Below are 18,517 nucleotides of genomic sequence, written 5' to 3' on the forward strand. Positions count from 1 at the left end.
ATGAGCTTGTGTGTTTATACATCTATTCAACCTCTTAGTCCTGGACAATTTTTCCATTTTTCTTATGCAATCCAAGTGCTATAAAAATCCCTCCCTTTTGTTAGCAGCCCCCTTTTTCTAGCAGCCTTATTTTTTGATTTACCAATATATTTTTCAAGGTCTCCTCAAAATTGGTGATACTCTCTTGATAATATATAGTGTGAGTCAAATAATAATATGATTGATCCGAAATGATTCTTCCAACTTTAAATTGACGATCTACTGGTAAACTTCTAGAGTACTTTGTATTTCATTAGTGCTTTGCCTATCACAACATGGCGGTCGGCAAATAGTTTGCTATAAAATGCTAGCTCTCCCCAATGATCCATGAGAGGATAGCGCTCAATTACTTGTAGCCATCTATTTTATAGTTTTTATGGTGCAAACATCCTTGGGCGCCATGTTTTTAGTCTGTATATTGCAGTAGTAGGGAGGGTGTAACATTATGTGGTAGACATTCAAAGATGGCGCCTACTTTCACATATGACCATCACGTGACCCTTTCTCCCCAGCTGCTGCAACTTTATAGCATTCAGCGCGGGAGTAGTGGGATATATAAATGGGCTCTGTTTGTTGACTATTTCAGACGCCCTCGGAGGAACATTACCCCGCGTCATAACCCCTTCGTTTTCATCCATGACTCCCATTTGGAGGCAAGCCTATGCTTAGCAGGGACTAGCCGGAACTTTAATACTTGCAGCTTCGCTCCATCTGTTTTGCTGCAAGTCCTCTCTCTCTTAGGTTTTATTTATCTAAGAGTGAATCCACCTATATTCCTTTTCTTTTTCTCTATTTTTTTAAAGAGGCACGGCTATTTCTCGGTGCTCCTGGGACAAACCTTTACATCTTTCCAGCATAACGAGAAAAGTCCAAATGATAGTTTCGTTGTGTTTGGCTTAGAAGGTATGTGGCAATTCGTTTGTGTTCTAGTCTGTTCTGAAAAATAGGCAGTAACTTGTTTCCAGGCATCTAGCTTACTATTGGTATTTATTCCCTCTAGATTGTCCTGTACTTCTCTAATCATTTGAACCACTGAGAAGTTGCTGAAGTGGATATACTGTTCGCCCGTATCTACCCTGTAGGTATTTTAGGAGGGGTTATAGTACATTCCCCATTTTTAATTGTATTGATCTGTGGGTGTTTGACCATTGCCCTTGTTTTATTCCTTGTTTAGATTTAACTGCGATTGACGGCTCGTTATCACATATTCTAGAACTTGCTTTCTCTAAATATGCACTTGTAAGAGAACACTCCTGAAGGCATAAGGTACTATCAGTACCCCTATCTTTGGTGTTTAATCCAGACCCTGGTACTATCTAATAGACCAATCCCTTGATCAGAGTTTTTCGGTCATCTAGCGTGTGAATAATTTTATAAGAATGATGCATGATGGTTCAGCCAATAGGGCAGTATGTATGGTTGGTTTATTCTGTGAACCAGCAAATCAAATCTTATTAGTTTGTATTCTAACATGTATGTTGTTTTTATGTTTTTTCAATAGATGTTATAATGCAATGTGGGAAGATTAAATTGTTATTCGGAAGAAGGTGGGCAGTTATCTATTTTGGACCTGCCGAAACACGTCAATGCTTTTTATCTGGGAATACTCCACGGATACGTGACGGATGCATTTCTATATGCTCTTGAGTATCTAGTTTAATACGTATTCTACCTAGAGCCTTTCTGCATCAAAAAATTACTTATCTTTAGGTCTCAGTACCGTGTTTCCCTGATCTGATATACATTGTGTCTTGCTGTATTTCTGTCCCACTGTTAGGATTATTGTGTTTCTATGAAATGTTTTTAACCTGTTATTCATAATGTACTATGAATTTTTAACTATATAGTTGCTGTTGTCACATTTTTAATAAACCGTCTGCTTATTCCTTTTCAATATCGCTGTTACTTTTGATTTGCTTTTCTAGTTCACTATGAGGATAGAATAAACCTGAGAGTGTGCTACAGATATTCTGTTGGATGCTGAGTGTGACTGTAAGAGTGGTGTACTATATTGGTGTATTATACTGGTTTCCCCGGAGAATTTTGTTTAGACAATTGTCTCTTGGTACCCTAGCCCTATGGGAATTTTGGGTCCCTCTCTCCTCTTTGTGTATGTGACACTGTTGAAACCAGATAAGCCTCCGAATCGGTGCGCTTCTTATAGGCCTTGGTGGACTTGGCCCTTCTGGCAGGTTCACCCCTAATCTTTTTTGCTTTAGATCTGTGATATGTGAGGATGATTTTCTGGTCTGTGCAACTTTTTCCCTGTGTCCCAGAGTAAAGTGCGTGCATGTAGTTAGGCTGGCCTGCTCTCCCATAGGAATGCATGGGGAATGTCTGTGTCCCTGGTAGTTCCTGATGCATGGGCAGTGCAGACTCGAATTTGGTATGTGCGAGCTCGTGAGAATGAATGCTTCGCAATGGTGTATGTGGCATGAGTGTGTCATGTGTAGAAATGCCACTTCTAGGAGTTGGCATATTAATGTAAAATATGCCTGCTGTGTGATTGGCTGGAGCTGGCTTTGGATCCCCTCCCGGTACAGCTTAGTACACACACGTATTAAGGTACGTTTTTCATTTTCAACTTGCAGAATGGAAACAGCGGCTCACAAGCCTTATATTCTTTTCTCTAACAATTCACAATCACACTTAATACTCGATTCTCCTTTATCACACAGTATAACTCGTGTGAACATCCGCTATACCTGGCGGTTTGAGAAAAAACACACAGATGAACCTCTCCATTGCTCTAGATTCAGAGCTAGGAAATAAGAGTCCTGTTTAGATGTCGTCCACTTCTAAACACTGGTAACAGTGGCGTCACTAGGGTTGGTGTCACCCAGTGCGGGTAACTCATGGTGTCACCCCCTCACAACTTACCCCATGAATCCATGAGGGACCTCCTTGAGGAGATGTATTCATCTGTGCAGCACCCACGGAGGGGGTCCTTCTTCTTCTGGTGCCTTTCCAAGCTCACTCCTCTACACCGGAGTCTAAATCACAGCAGAGGTGTTACCCATCCTTTCATAACTCCTCCCCTTGCTCCTGGCCACCATAGTAAAGTCTTAACCACACGTGGGAAAATGTGGAGTGTGGCTTTGACGCATTCCTTCGAGGCATAGACGCCTGCCCCATTCCAATGTGTGGCGCTTCGCATCATGCTCACCGGACCTGACTGGAGTTTACTTAAATAACAGTAGCTCAGCACCTGTTAACAGTTACAACGCCAATTGTCTTACCAGTCACTGTGTACTTGCTATTCATTCTGCTCAAGACATCACTCAACCACTTTCTTTAACAAGGCAGACGAGAGGGCAAAAATGTTGCCAAATAAATAATACAGGGCTCAAGTAAATTGTTTGTGAACCTGTAATTCTATTAAGTAATTGGTTTCCATCACCAAAGAAAGTTTCATGATAAAAATGAATGCTACTTTTTTATTTATATTCAGAAGTGCAGAGCCAGTGTTCACCTTTCCGACTCTTCCTTTTCAGTGCATTATTTCTCGCGCACTGAGCAGCAGTGCCACTCGTCTTGACACAAGGGTGCAGGTGTATGTGAGGTTTGCGTGAGTGAAAGTTCATTGCAATCTGTCACGATATGGTAAACTAGTGTAAGAAAGGGGATGCTTTTGGGGAAAGGCCGGTAACTCTAGCGCCTTACACCCGGACTGCCCTAGCGCCTGTCATTTGGAAGACAACTCTGTGCAGTTCACATAAATCAACGTGCCTGGGGGGTTTTCAGTGGAGTCTCTCCTAAATGTAGCAGCGGCTTCAAGCAACACTCTGAGCTCTATCCAAACCCCAGCAATCCACATGCTACATTTGCACAAACCTTCAAAGTGCAATAGAGCTCGAGCACCGAAGCGCTTTAATTAAGGTAGATTACTGAAAGTTGCAGCACTTTAATTGAGCCACACAAACTGCAGAAGGCATTGGCAGACAGGATACCGCTTTGAATCACAGTCACAGCGCTGTGTGCACCAAGTAAGAAAGGAAGGAACTCTGATGCAATCTCAGCCCAGAGATACAATATAGAGAAGTAACTCATGCAATAGCATATAGGATTGCTAATCAACAGGTCTGAGCGTGAACTGTTTTTAAACTTAAAGCGCGCTCACTACAGTGCACAGGTTATCGTAGGACTGTGTTCCTACATCTCATACCGAAGGCAGGACACACATAATATACTATTTCAGAATGGGCAGCGCACAGCACCGGTAAGCATGCATCACTTTGTGCTGTAGTGCAAATAAAATAATGTATTCGAATTCCACCATTATCCAGAGACAAATCTCCAATACCACTTTGTTGCCACATCTACCTACCTCTAAACTAATTTGTAATATTAAAGTATCTGTGCGGCGTTGCATTTGCTGCAGTGATCTCAATTTAAACTCAGGTTTGTCTTTCTACAGTGAAATAGCGAAATACTCTATAGCCCTCTATTACATGTGGTGCTTAAACACAAGCTGGACGCCACATGCATGCCAGACGGACATGCATTCAGCACTTGGGCAGCAGTATCGAACTGGCAGCCAGGCTGGTGGAGCTAGAGAACTCAAAAGTACAACCATAAACAAAGAAAGAACGTAAACAAAAACAGACCCAGGATGCCCAGAGGGAAAATGCGGAACATATTTAACCGACAGCTGCCCCTGACAGGCCAGTGGGGTTAGGACGGTGTCACTCTAAAAACAGGGTGAATTGAGTTGCATGAGGAGGGAGGGCGGGAGCAGAGTCAGTTAATCCCACTTACTATTAAGAAGCATATAAAGTGCAGGGACTGGGCTCGAGGCGCTTTCTGGCACTAATGGCACCAGCAGCCGCATGCGAGAACACTGGCTCTGCCCCAGCTGGACCGGCCTTTCCAATGCATGAGCTTAGCAAAAGTGCCCCCCCCCCTCCCTCCCATGAACCAATCTGCGTCTTTCGGGCAGCACAAAGGGTAGCGAGGGCTGCTAACCTGCCAGACTGTTGTATTAGTCCACCTCAATGCACTCCACAATGTGCCTCTGCTCGGCGGTCAGGGCCCCAGAAGCAGCAGCAGCCCCAGCCCCTTCAGCTCCAGCAGGGTCCGATGGTACTTGCCAATGGCCTTCCGGAACTTCTTCTCCTTGTTTGTAGCAAGCGGCCCCCTGGCTCCTGAACTCCAGGGCCCTCTGGATGAGCTCGGCGGGGCCCCTGCCACCCTCCCCGGCACCCAGGGTCTGCACCCTGGCGGTGCCCTCTCTGCTGGGACAGGCTATGCCCAGGTGGTGCCCATCACCGGCAGCGCCCAGGGCAGCCTCCTTCCTCCGCTCCATGCTCCTCTGCAAGTCAGATGCCAAGGGAGACAGCTGCTAAAGATCACATTTCAGCATACTCACATTGCCACGGAGATGTGCTCTGTGTCTGTAAAATTTGGGGAAGGCCGAGGCACATGCTTTAGGAAAGCTGCGTATTAAAAGATGCTGCTTGCGGCACGGTGTCCTTGTTTTTCCAGCTCCCACTTCAAAGGGCATACTTTCAAACACACACACCGAAGGTAAGCATGGGGGTGCAACTTACCAGCTGAAGACAACAGACAAGCGTGCACCTGGCGCCATGGGCAGTGATGAAAACGGCGGGTTGGGAGCCACGTCACATGAGAGTGACGCGTCGTCAACGTCTGGACGTCTACCCCGTAGCCTAATTCTAATTGGACAATAATCTTTGCTGGCGGCTGGGTAAGGTTCGACAGACAGTAATATTATTTAGCATTTTGGTGTGCAAAATAATATTACTGTCTGTCTAACCTTACCCGGCCGCCGGCCAAGATTATTGTCAACACGGACCACGGTGTCACCCCATGTGAAGGGGTCACCCGGTGCGGTCCGCACCCCCCGCACCTCCCTAGTGACGCCACTGACTGGTAAGACCATTGTTTACAATCTCTCCTCCTAATCACTCAGTAAAACCCAGCACTTTGCCTTTTTCTTATGCCTCCATTTTTTACCAAACAGAACTTTCTACCCGAAGTACAAGTATTTATTTTTTTCGACCTACTGATTTGTGGGTCGTACCACAAGGTTTGCATTTATCGAATTTCTCTTAATGATTTATCGGACCTATGCACAAACTTTTTACTAGCAATAAATGCACCTTCACATTATTAGATTGTCACAGACTCACATACACTGTTTTCAATAATCAACAGTGGCACTTGTTCACCTTGAGTTCTTCCACTGCAGGATCGTCATGAGCACTACAATTGTCACGGCACTATAAGTTATAGTCACATCCCTGAATGTGTCTTCACCAATACACCATGTGCCTCAAAATGTCTAATAGAGTTTTGAAGAAGCATGTTTTCACACACACAAGAACCCACACTAGTCATAAGCACAACTCGTGGGAGAAAAAGGTATCATAGAAACGCACTTCAAAACCACTATTGTCACGTACCATATGAACATGAATATCTGATACATGTGACAAATGCTACATACACGTTGTTTTCTATTTTGTCAGCCCTGAAGAGTCGTGTTGACTCAATTTAAACACGACGAAACACGTGTCGGCTGATTGTGGACCATCGCTACGATTGTGAACAGATTAAACAACCTACATAAAAGAAAAGACACAAAGATCTGCATCTGTTTATTTTACAAAGACATTTGTCGCACTATACTTGAAAATTTGTAGTTACACTTTATTTGTGTGTGCGAGAGCATTGCTATTCTAGGAGCTGGCTGGTGAGCCTGACTCCAGGAAGGCTGGATGGGTCTGCCCGGTGGTGAGTGTGAGATTAGCATGTTGATGGCTTGGGAGGAGTGCACCTGTCCCTGATGGGGCTGGACTTTCCCCACACAATGCTGGCTCCACCCCCTGTAGTGCGACTGATGACCCTAGCCCTGCCAGTAAATGAAATGGGTGGTTGAGCTATCAAGGGTACTTCAAAACCAGCTGCGACTGGTTTCCCCCCACCCTGCACCCACAGACAAAGGGTTTTACAGTATAAGAAGGGGCTGTGTCCCCATACAATCTGGTTTGGATCCTTGCCAGAGGGGGCTGCTGCTGCTGCCAGGGCCAGGAGGACCGCCACTTGGACTGTCTCCCTGCCTGGAGACCCAGTGAGCTGGCTCTGGCCCTGCCTTGCCCCCCTGCCTGCCTCCAGACCCTGCTGGAGCTTGACTTTGTGCTTAGGGAGCGCTCTCCCTTGTCCCCAGCGCTGGGAGCGCTTTGTGTCTGCCCTTTAGCGCTGAGAGCGCTTCTCTTTGTCCCTAGCGCTGAGCACTTTTCTGTGCCGGAAGAGCGCTTGGGAGCGCTCCGATTGCCGAGCCGGTGCCACCCGGCATTTGCCCGAAATTGCAGCGCATCGCGAGTGCCTACCTCGCTTTATATTTAATTTGGGAGCCGGTGCCCACCCGGCGTTGCCCCGTTCTTGGATATTTAATTTATCACGAGGGAGCCCACTCCTCGGATACTGAGAGCCCACCTGCCTGCCTGTTACGAGCCGTCGCGCTGCCCGCGGCGACCCGGAAGTATTGGGCCGACCGGCAAATCACAGCGCGGCCCCCTCGAGGCAAACCGGAAGTCCCGCCCGGCAGCCGAGCAGCGCGAAGGGAAGCTGCCGGCCGAGTCCCCGAGGCTCCCCGAGGGAAGAGGAGCCCCGCGCTACTGCGAGGAGGTCTGGTGAGTGGGGCCGGGAAGACGAGTGCAGGGAGGAGGGCATCGGGGCACATTGCCGGTGCCCACCCCTCCCCTGCAGTGCACGGCCCTGAGAGCGGCCCAAGTGTGTAGAGGCGATTGAGGCTCTGGGGCCATTACCTGATCCAGAGTTCCCCGTGAGGGACTCCAACGAAGCCTGCAATTTAGATTGGAGCCCCGAGGCTCCTGGGGGCAATTTGTTTAGTTAGAGCCCGATAGGCTCCCGCCCTAATAGTACTTACGAGCCCTGAGGCTCGAGGGGGCATTTTATCGTTGGAGAGCGCTGAAGCTCTCAAGGCTACAGCCCATATTCATTTTGCGAGCCCAGAGAGGCTCGAGTGCCCATTCGTGTTTGAGAGCCTGATAGAGGCTCAGGAGGGCCAGTTCTTGTCCCCTAGCCCAGATAGGCTCATCGCCCACATTTGTCTAGAGCCCAGAGAGGCTCAGCAGTACCACAGTGGTGGTTCTTGAGCCCACGAAGCTCCAACGTTGCCCTAACTTTTCCTGCACCAGTTGCCCAGCACTTTGTGGGCAATTGCCACATTTAGGCTTGTGTTCTTGGCTGCCTGCGCAGCCTGCCTGACAATTTGGACTCAGGCATTTCAGCCCCTTGCGAGGCCAGTTGGCCTGAGGGACAATTCTAGTGTTGTGCTATGTGCACCCTGCGCATTGTAATTTACTTAGGTATGTGATTCTTGCGCAAATGTTCTAACCTGCACCTCTGAATGTATTTTAAGGCCTCATGTGCAATGTGTTTATGTTTTATCCCCTTTGCTAAGAGTGACCTGCTTAGAGGATTGTTGATGTCCCATTACCTTTTCTAAAAGTGACCTGCTTAGGTATTTTATGTTTTATCTCCTTTGCTAAAAGTGACCTGCTTAGAGAATTGTTTATGTTATTACCTTTGCTAAATGTGACCTGCTTAGGTGATTGCTTAGGTTTCCTTCCCTTTGCTAAAAGTGACCTGCTTAGGTGATGGTTTTCCTTTTATAGGTCCTGGTGATAAGGTCCTAGTTCCCTGCGTGATTTTCCTACAGTGTTTAGGGTTGCGTAGGAGGTATTTATCCTTTACCAGTAATTACTGGTTGTGTGCTGCATTTACTATTTTAGTGCTACAGTCATTATATGTTTATGTGCTAAGTGTTATACCTACAAGTATTATTTCTAACAAGTGCCTACCCCTGACAGTGGCCATGTGGCCCTGTCCTGTATATAATCCCTTGTAAATTCTGCCCGTGCCTGTTGGCACATTGTAAAGTTTGTGTGTTATCTAATGTGTTTTTACTATAATACAAAGGCTATTTTTTCATATAACCTTGTGTGGAGTTTCCTTTGTGGTGGGCCTTGGGTGTTGTTGCTGGGGTGCGTGCGCAAATACTTAACTCATATCGCCTCCAAGTTAAGCCTTGCTGCTCGCGCCACGTTACCTAGAGGGTGAGCAGGGGTTATCTTGGCATGTAACTCCCTTGCCCTGACTTAGGAGTGGTGGTCTCTGACTGACTTTGGCGCAAGCCCTGGCCAGCCGGGGATCTCGTTTCTAACAGGCCTCTTTCGCTCATTAATATAGACGTGAAGATATTGGCAAAAATGATTGCCACTAGAATACACTGCTGGTCCCACTTTTGGTCTTGCCTGATCAGTCGGGGTTCGTAACCGCGCGCTCTATGACTCACAACTTACGCACGGTTTTCTCCACCTTACATTATTTTGAACCTGACTTCCAAGCAGTTGCAGTGCTGTTAGATGCAGCTAAAGCTTTTGATTCCTTGCAATGGCCTTACATGTTCACGGTCTCAACCAGGATGGGCTTTCACCCATTTTTCCTTCAATGGCTTCGGGTGTTTTACAACGATCCGGCTGCTAGGGTGTGTGTCAATGGGTGGGTGTCATTGTCGTTCCCTACTGAAAGAGGTATGAGGCAAGGGTGTCCACTGTCACCAATGCTCTTCTCGCTCGCCCTTGAACCTCTGGCATGTAAACTCCGACAAATGCATGCAGCAGCTGCCTTACGTTTTCAGCAAAGACCACTCGTAGTCTCGTTATACGCGGATGATATGTTGCTTTATGTCCTCGAACCTGCCGTATTTCTGCCTGAACTGCTTAGGGAGTATGTTAAAGTGAAATATCTAGGAGTCTGGCTGCACAGGGATCCCACTGTAGTGATATCTGAGAACTATGGTCGCATGCTCACACGGTAGTAATTTGTACCCCTACACTATCCAATACTTACCATACATGCAATGTAATGGTATGCGTTATAATGGTATGCGTTGTAAATGTAGTATGCGTTGTAGTGGAATGCGTTGTAAAGGTAGTTTCAAAGAATTCGTTGTAATGGAATGCGTTGTAATGGAATGCGTTGTAATGGATGTTGCAGTGTAAAAAATGCGTTGTAAAGGTATGCGTTGTAAAAGTATGCGTTGTAACGACATACATCCCTCTCTGGCAGATAGGATAGTGGTTGTAAAAATGGCCTATCTCCCTAAACTGCTTTATTTCTTTGTTAATATTCCAATGAAATTAAATGTGGCACTGTTCAAAACCCTTCAATCGTCGCTACTGACATTTATGTGGGGCGGTAAGAAACCATAATGCAGGTGAGACCTTCCAGTGCAGCCCTTCGATCGAGGAGGATTTGAGGCCCCAGATCTTCAACTTTACTAATTGTGTGCACAAGTGCAATTTGCACATTATTGGCACTTCCCCCAGTGGTTTCGGCCGCATGTTGCTATCGAAGCAGATGCAGTTCTTCCAATGCCGCTACAGGTGGCAACACTGTTGGGCGGCGCGGGAGGTCTGCGGAATGAAATTAACCCTGTACTGTGCACGACGTGAGCTTGCCGAATGTTGGCCAAATGGGCTAAACTGCCCTACTTGTATGCACCTTCGCTGCCATTGGCCTCACACCCCGATATTTCAGCGGCACGGGAGAAACAGGCTTTACGTGCATTTACTGATGCGTGTCTATCCCGGATGGGTGATATGTATACGGATGGTTGATTCAGGTCGTTGCAAGATGCACAGAATGGTGGGGATCGTAGCTTAATGTTCGGTTCACTTATGCCAGATTGTGACAGGCTACTAGGGCTGTCTATCAAGAATATCCAGCTGAACCCTACTACTCTACGGGCATTGCAGGCAATGCTGGCGGGAGAAGGGCACCGGGGCTTAATAACTACCCTATATAACGGTTCACTGCGTGAACGAGAACAAGTTGATAACCCCTCTTGCCTTAAATGGCAGGCAGTATGAAGAATCACCCTAGCGCCTGAAGTTTGGATGGCGTGCTGTGCACTCACTGGCCGGTTAACAGCGAACTGCAACCTCAGGATAATTTACTTCAAATTATTACACCAATTATATTATACTCCTGTGCAGCTTTGCAAGTATGGCTTGCAAGAATCTGCTAACTGTGTGAGGTGTGCTACATGTTAGACATGTAGCGTGGCTGTGTGCAGGAGTGTTTGCCTTCTGGACTGTGGTGGTAAAAATGCTTTCTGAAGTTGCGATGGAACCAGTGCAATGCACTCCAGAGATGTGTCTGCTTGGATATGTTGAGCACCTTAAGCCGTGTAACAGACGTACAGTTGCAGTGTCTACTTTGTTTGCAAAGAGGACTGTGGCGCAGTGTTGGGGTGCCAAGGCCGTCCCAACGGTAAAGAAATGGCTTCATGACCTAATTTACTGCAGGGACCAGTAGCTGATCTATGAGGAGGAGTTACCTTAAAAGGCTAGAACCCAAAGATTTATGGGCCCGCTTACTACATACCTGCTGTCCTGTCCGTACTTGCTGTAAATTTGTGGAAACGTTAAACTTTTCTCTTTTTTGCTATATCACTTACACCTGTGTGGGGGAAATGCCAACTGCCTAAGCCCCTGATGTTACCTCAATGTCTGTTGAAAGCCTCGGGAGCGCCTACTATCTGTTAGTATAAGTGGATTTAATGGAAAAATTCAGCAGCTGCCATCACGATGACTGTTTTGTATTTGCCTGTCTATTGCTACATCGGTTTGCTTTGAATGCACTAGAATAATGACCTTGTTCTACCTGAGGGGGGAGGGGGGGGGGGGGCAGGGAGGTGGAGGGAGTTAATTCAGTGTCATTTGTATAGGATTAGGAAAGCAAGCAAACGGAACAAACGCCTCTAAGGAGAAGTGACTTTCTAAGGGAGGTACGCTGCTTATGAGGCTTTCATGCATAGTCGCGACTAGGAATCGACTATTTAGGAGATGTCTGGAAGGGCTAAAAGATAATAGAGTTCCGAACTCTACAGTCAGACAAATAAATGCCAGACACTGAACAGTTCCGATACACACAATTGAAACATGCCATGAAAGCACATGTGACAGCTGGAACAGAAATACCCAAAAGTATGCCATTAGAGGATAGAGTACTCCTAGACCAACTCACTAAGAAGGCTACCACCCTTATATTTAAAAAACTTATGAACAACACACGTGATCCTTGAGTGACTCTCAGGGAGGCATGGGAGAATGACGTGGGGACAATAGAAGACAACGATTGGCAGGGGGCAATACTTAGCCTAAGAGAGGTAGCCATAAAATCACGATTTCACCTCATACAACTTCGAATCCTTCACAGGTCATACACAACGAGAACCAGACTACACAGGATGGGTAAAAGGGACACAAACATATGCATAAGGGGATGTAGAGAGGGTACTTTTTAGGTCAAGGACCATAGGCTGCGCTTGCGCAGTTCGGTTCAAAGATTTAAAGTTTGTTAGAATGGGGGCTTGAACCCGCTCCTCTTCTCCATTGGCTGGCCTCGTAAATGCTGGCCAGCCATTGGAGGAGAGGGGCGTCACTCCCTTTAAGCCCCTCCTTTTCCCGATACGGGGGCGTTTTTTCTCTCTTCTTTCTCTGCCTGACCTCATCGGGAGATAGCACTCCCCTCATCACGCTGCCTGCACGCGCCAGTCGGCCCTCTGATTGGTGTTCCTTATTAACCAATCAGAGGGCCGACTTGGGCGTGCAGGCAGCGTGAAAATGGTGGCGCTTCCCGCCGCCGGAAGAACCCTCACCTGTCACTGGGGCTTGAGCATGAACTCCCTTATCACGTCAATCAGACGTGAGTGGCTACCCACCAATAATAACCCCCACCGCCCCTTTGATAGTCTGTTTCGTGCCTCCAATGTTAGGTGTATTGTTTTCCTCCCCCCGCACACTCTCGCTGTAATTGGTAGTGTTGCTTCCAGCAGCGCCTCGGTGAATGGCACCGTCTGACAAATGCGCGCTCTCCCCCCCACGCCCCAGCACCCTCCGTCCTCCTTTATCCTCGCTCAGCCCCTGCTTTGTCTCCCTCCTACCCCAGCCCGGGCCCGGGCTCCCGGAGAGGCCGTCCTCGGCTGAACTCTCAGAGGGCGCCAGGGGCAGCTGGCAGGCTCTCCGGGGAGGAGCCACGCCGGCTCTCCGTCGCTCACTCGGCCGCCGTAGTCTCTGGCGCGCGCCTCTTCCTGCTTCCAGCCTCAGCCCCTCTCCTTTCAGACTGAGTCTGACAGGATCCAGACGGGGCTGGGCCGCCCCGGGGACTGACAGGGGAAGGAGCCTCTGACTTCATCTGTCCAGGTAACGCCGTGCCGGGCAGACTTAGGCGGGACAGAGGCGGTGTCTGCCCTGCCACCGAGCAAGCCGGTGCCAGGCACGGGGGAGAGGGGCACGGTGGACAGGGCCAGCGAGCTGCAGGGGGCAATGTGAGGCAGTGCACATGGAAGCCATACAGTGCTTCAAGCACTGCTGTTAGGCTGGAATGCGTAAATGCCATAGCTAACTGTCCGAGTGTGGAAATAGTGCAATAGCTGGCACAGCTGAGATTGGTCGGAGGGGCGTGAAGTGTAACACACGGTTGGCATGGGGTCGACAGGAGGAAGTTGGGGGCTTTCGCCAACAGAACTTGTTTGTTGTGGTGGCGCGACCGGTGCTGCATGAGGGCAGTAAAACATGTCAGAGCGGACTCAGAGGAAAATAGGGGCAGGGTGGTCTCTGCCACACCTGGAAAGGGCACAGAAAGGGAAGACTGTTCAAGGACCAGGTGAGGATGGAGAAAGGGCAGCAGCTCTGAGACGTGGCCATGGCGGTGAAGCCGGGAGGGGAAGGCCTGTCGAATGTGCTATAAAAAAAGGGGCAGATATGGTTGATGTTAGCATAGAGTAACTGTCCTTGGAGTTAAGAAGTGGGCCGTGTAGGCAGGCGAGGGATGGGTTGTTGCTGTCTCTGATATAGGCGGCACGGATTACTTTTGATGACATTGTACTTGGGGGCTGTTAAGTCATTTGGATTGGGGACATTCCTCCCGCCCGCACCCCCCCTCCCCACCGTTCACTTCCAGGGTGCTCCCTATCAAAATAAAGAGTGAGACGTGCTGGTGCTCACTTCTGGACAGAACCTGCCCATTTAAAGCACTGGTCGCAACATTACCAAGGAAAGGCATATGAAGATTGTTGCAACCGCATGGAAAGACCAGGGAGATGATGCTGAGACCCCTGTGTTCAGATCACCCGAGGGCACCGTATAGGTCTCAATCTTGAGAATATCCAATCACGTTATCCAGTTCAGTGTGTGTTCCATGGAGCCAGTGGGCCAGACCCGCCTCTTCCCAAGCAAAGATAATAAACAATGTATTACTGTTCGTGGAGTGCCCGCGCAGTTAATGCCATGATCTTTTTTCCATTTGTAAGCATTTTAAATGAAGATATCGAACAAGAACACATCGAGTTAAATGCGTGCAGGGAGATAAACCCTCCTTAATGGAACATTGTGTGTGTGTGTGGCGCTCTGTGTGTGTGTGTGTGGCGCTCTGTGTGTCTGTGTGTTGGGCTCTGTATGTGTGTGTGTGGCTCTGTGTGTGTTGGGCTATGTGTGTGTTGGGCTCTGTGCGTGTTGGGCTCTGTGCGTGTTGGGCTCTGTGCGTGTTGGGCTCTGTGTGTGTTGGGCTCTGTGCGTGTTGGGCTCTGTGTGTGTTGGGCTCTGTGTGTGTTGGGCTCTGTGTGTGTTGGGCTCTGTGTGTGAGTTGGGCTCTCTGTGTGTGTTGGGCTCTGTGTGTCTGTGTGTATTGGGCTCTGGGTGTGTGTGTTGGGCTATGTGTGTGTGTGTTGGGCTCTGTGTGTGTGTGTGTTGGGCTCTGTGTGTGTGTGTGTGTTGGGCTCTGTGTGTGTGTGTTTGTTGGGCTCTGTGTGTGTGTGTTGGGCTCTGTGTGTGTGTGTGTGTGGGGGGGGGCTCTGTGTGTGTGTTGGGCTCTGTGTGTGTGTGGGGCTCTGTGTGTCTTGGGCTCTGTGTGTCTTGGGCTCTGTGTGTGTGTTGGGCTCTGTGTGTCTGTTGGGCTCTGTGTGTCTGTGTGTGTTGGGCTCTGGGTGTGTGTGTTGGGCTCTGTGTGTGTGTGTTGGGCTCTGTGTGTGTGTGTGTTGGGCTGTGTGTGTGTGTGTTGGGGTCTGTGTAGGTGTGTTGGGCTCTGTGTGTATGTGTTGGGCTCTGTGTGTCTGTGTGTGTGGGGGCTCTGTGTGTGTGTTGGATTTGAATTGAATTTGAATTTAAAAATATTTATATAGCGCTCTTCTACCACCCGTTTCTTGGCGCTTTTGGACTGCGAGGGGTGACAGGAGCAGAGAGGGATCAGGCCTTGTAGGCTTGGGAAAAGAGCAGAGTTTTGAGACCCTTCCAAAACTCAATGTAGGAGGATGTTGGGCTCTGTGTGTGTGTGGGGCTCTGTGTGTCTTGGGCTCTGTGTGTGTGTTGGGCTCTGTGTGTCTGTGTGTGTTGGGCTCTGGGTGTGTGTGTTGGGCTCTGTGTATGTGTGTTGGGCTCTGTGTGTGTGTGTGTTGGGCTCTGTGTGTGTGTGTGTGTGTGTTTGGCTCTGTGTGTGTGTGTGTTGGGCTCTGTGTGTGCGTGTTGGGCTCTGTGTGTGTGTGATGGGCTCTGTGTGTGTGTGTGTGTGTGTTGGGTTCTGTGTGTGTGTTGGGCTCTGTGTGTGTGTTGGGCTCTGTGTGTGTGTTGGGCTCTGTGTGTGTTGGGCTCTGTGTATGTGTGTTGGGCTCAGTGTGTGTGTGTGGGGGGCTAGCTGTGTGTGGGGCTCTCTGTGTGTGGGGCTCTCTGTGTGTGTGGCTCTCTGTGTGTGTGGCTCTCTGTGTGTGTGGCTCTGTGTGTGTGTGGCTCTGTGTGTGTGTGTGGCTCTGTGTGTGTGTGTGTGTGTGGCTCTCTGTGTGTATGTGTGTGGCTCTGTGTGTGTGGCTCTCTCTGTGTGTGGCTCTGTGTGTGTGTGTGTGGCTCTGTGTGTGTGTGTGTGTGTGTGTGACTCTGTGTGTGTGTGGTTCTGTGTGTCTGTGTGTGGCTCTCTGTGTGTGTGTGGCTCTCTGTGTGTGTGTGGCTCTGTGTGTGTGTGTGTGTGGCTGTGTGTGTGTGTGTGTGTGTGTGTGTGTGTGTGCGTGTGTGTGTGTGTGCGTGTGTGTGTGTGTGTGTGGCTCTGTTTGTGTGTGTGCGTGTGGCTCTGTGTGTGTGGCTCTGTGTCAGCTAATACTCTCTACTACTCTCTCATGCTCACCTACTGCCATTACTCACTGTACTACTAAATATCAACTACTCACTACTACTCACTCTACTACTAAAATACTTACTCTACAACTCTAATACTCCCTACTAACTTTAGTACACAAAAATACTCTACAGTACTCACTATAACACTCTATTACACACTCTACTACACACCCTTTATTACGCTCTCTACTACTCACAAATACTCACTGAAATAGTCACTCTATAATACTCACTATCAAATATTATCAACACTCACTCGAATACTTACTATACGACTCCATAACACTCTCTACTCACTGTAATACTCAATATCAAATATTTACTACTACTCACTGTACTAAATAGTATCTAATGTATAGTACTTACTGTAATACTGTACTACACACTCTGCTACACTCTCTACTACTCAAAATTACTCACTCATAATTAGTCACTATACTACTCACTCTTTACTACTAAAAATAAAAATACACTTTGTATATGTAAAGGTGTGGCTGTGCATGTAAATGTGTGTGGCTCTAGGACTCTTTACTACTCACTCTCTCACTATGTAATACTCACTCTTTCACTTTTTACTACTTGCTCTCTAATACTCTCTTTACTAATAACTCTATCCTACTCACCATCAACCACTCACTTTTCTACTCTACTACTTACTCTGTGTGTGGGTGCTAATGCAATTGGTCTCGCATATGCAAGTGATTAAGCTATTGGCAATGTAAATGACAATGCCATTTATTTATGATTTAAAAATAGAATCATGAGCAATGCCAATAGCTCTACCTTTAATATTGCCGAGACCATTGCATTGTAAATGCTTGTTATCACATGCTGTGGGAATGCACAAGACTGCAAAGATACTGGAGCAAAATCATACAGGTGATGTCAAGAGCCATAGGGCAACCAGTCTCACTAGACGCTAGATGGCACTTACTATGCATCACCAGACAGACCAAATGGCCACAGCATACTAGGACATGGTTGCTACTAGCAGCTGTAATTGCTAAACAGAACATTGCAAAGGCATGGGGGCAATACATTCACCAAAAGTTACTGACTCGGAGAACGATCTCGACTGGTGTGGAGCAGCCGGAAAAGTAGTCTATCAAAGCTGGGGATGCCCTGAGAAATGGGGTAAAATATGGAATAAGTGGATGGAATATAGAGGAATTTGAAAGGAGTCTTTGAATGTAAAAGAGGCTGGATATGCAAGAATAAGTGGGGCGTGTCAAGGTGTCATCCTGTGACATATATCTGTACCTTGCTAGGCAAAAGATTACGTAAAGGAAAAAGTAATTAATTGGAAAGTCGCTCTTGGAATCAACTTGGGCACGATAAGGATTCCAAGATAACAGCAGCTGATCCTTCGATCATCTCTACGATCTAGTTGTTGTCTCTCGAGCTCTTGGAACCTTGGTAAGCGCGCGCTGCCAGAAAATTGCACACTTCACTGAGGTTTTTCACGGTATCGCGCTCTGTTTGTATTCATGTGAATTCCCCCCAGAGTGCGACCATTAGTGCGTTTTCGGTTCTACAATTATCCTGAAGCCCGTCAGGTTTAGGGAATCCGCTTCCGCGTCTTCACGTTTGAGCCTGGGCATTTCAACTTCGTGACAAGAAAGCTTTGTGAGAGGTTCCAGTCAGTCTGACTAATCCTTTGATGCTTTCCAGTATTTCCCGTTTAAGGAGGAAAAGAGTGAGAACTCGTTGACAAGTGGTTTTGTCAAGGAAAGAAGACCTTTGCTTCAGCTAAGTTATTTCTGAGTGTTAAATTGCTACTTGTGATGAGTCAAACAATTTATTTCCGAAAGGAATTGAGAATGCTAATTGAGAACATTGTTAAATAATAGCTTATGTAAATAGTTTATGCATACCTTGAGTGAAGAATCCTGGATTACCTAAAAATAAAATAAAAAGACAGGTAATAACAGAACTATTATATAACCACTTCAGAAGAGAGTTAATTAAAGAAGTTAGCGCTCAGGAAAACTTAGGTAGGTTATTTTTCATAAGTAAAGCTAATTAAAATACATTCAAAGGTAGAGATTAACAACCTATAAGAAGTATTCATGTGCTTAATCCAGCCTGAGTGTAACACCGAGCAGAGAATATATCAGAGAAAATAATTAAATACCAGAAGTAGGAGAGAGGCTCAGTATTCAGGAAAATTGGGTAGGTGTTAGACATTAAAATAAGAAGAGAAAGTAGAACAGAGTTGAGGTAGGATTGAGAGTAATAATTATTGTTTGTTTAGTGTCCCT

The sequence above is a fragment of the Lissotriton vulgaris genome, chromosome 1_1, assembly GCF_964263255.1.
Source record: "Lissotriton vulgaris chromosome 1_1, aLisVul1.2, whole genome shotgun sequence".
Lineage (NCBI taxonomy): Eukaryota > Metazoa > Chordata > Amphibia > Caudata > Salamandridae > Lissotriton > Lissotriton vulgaris.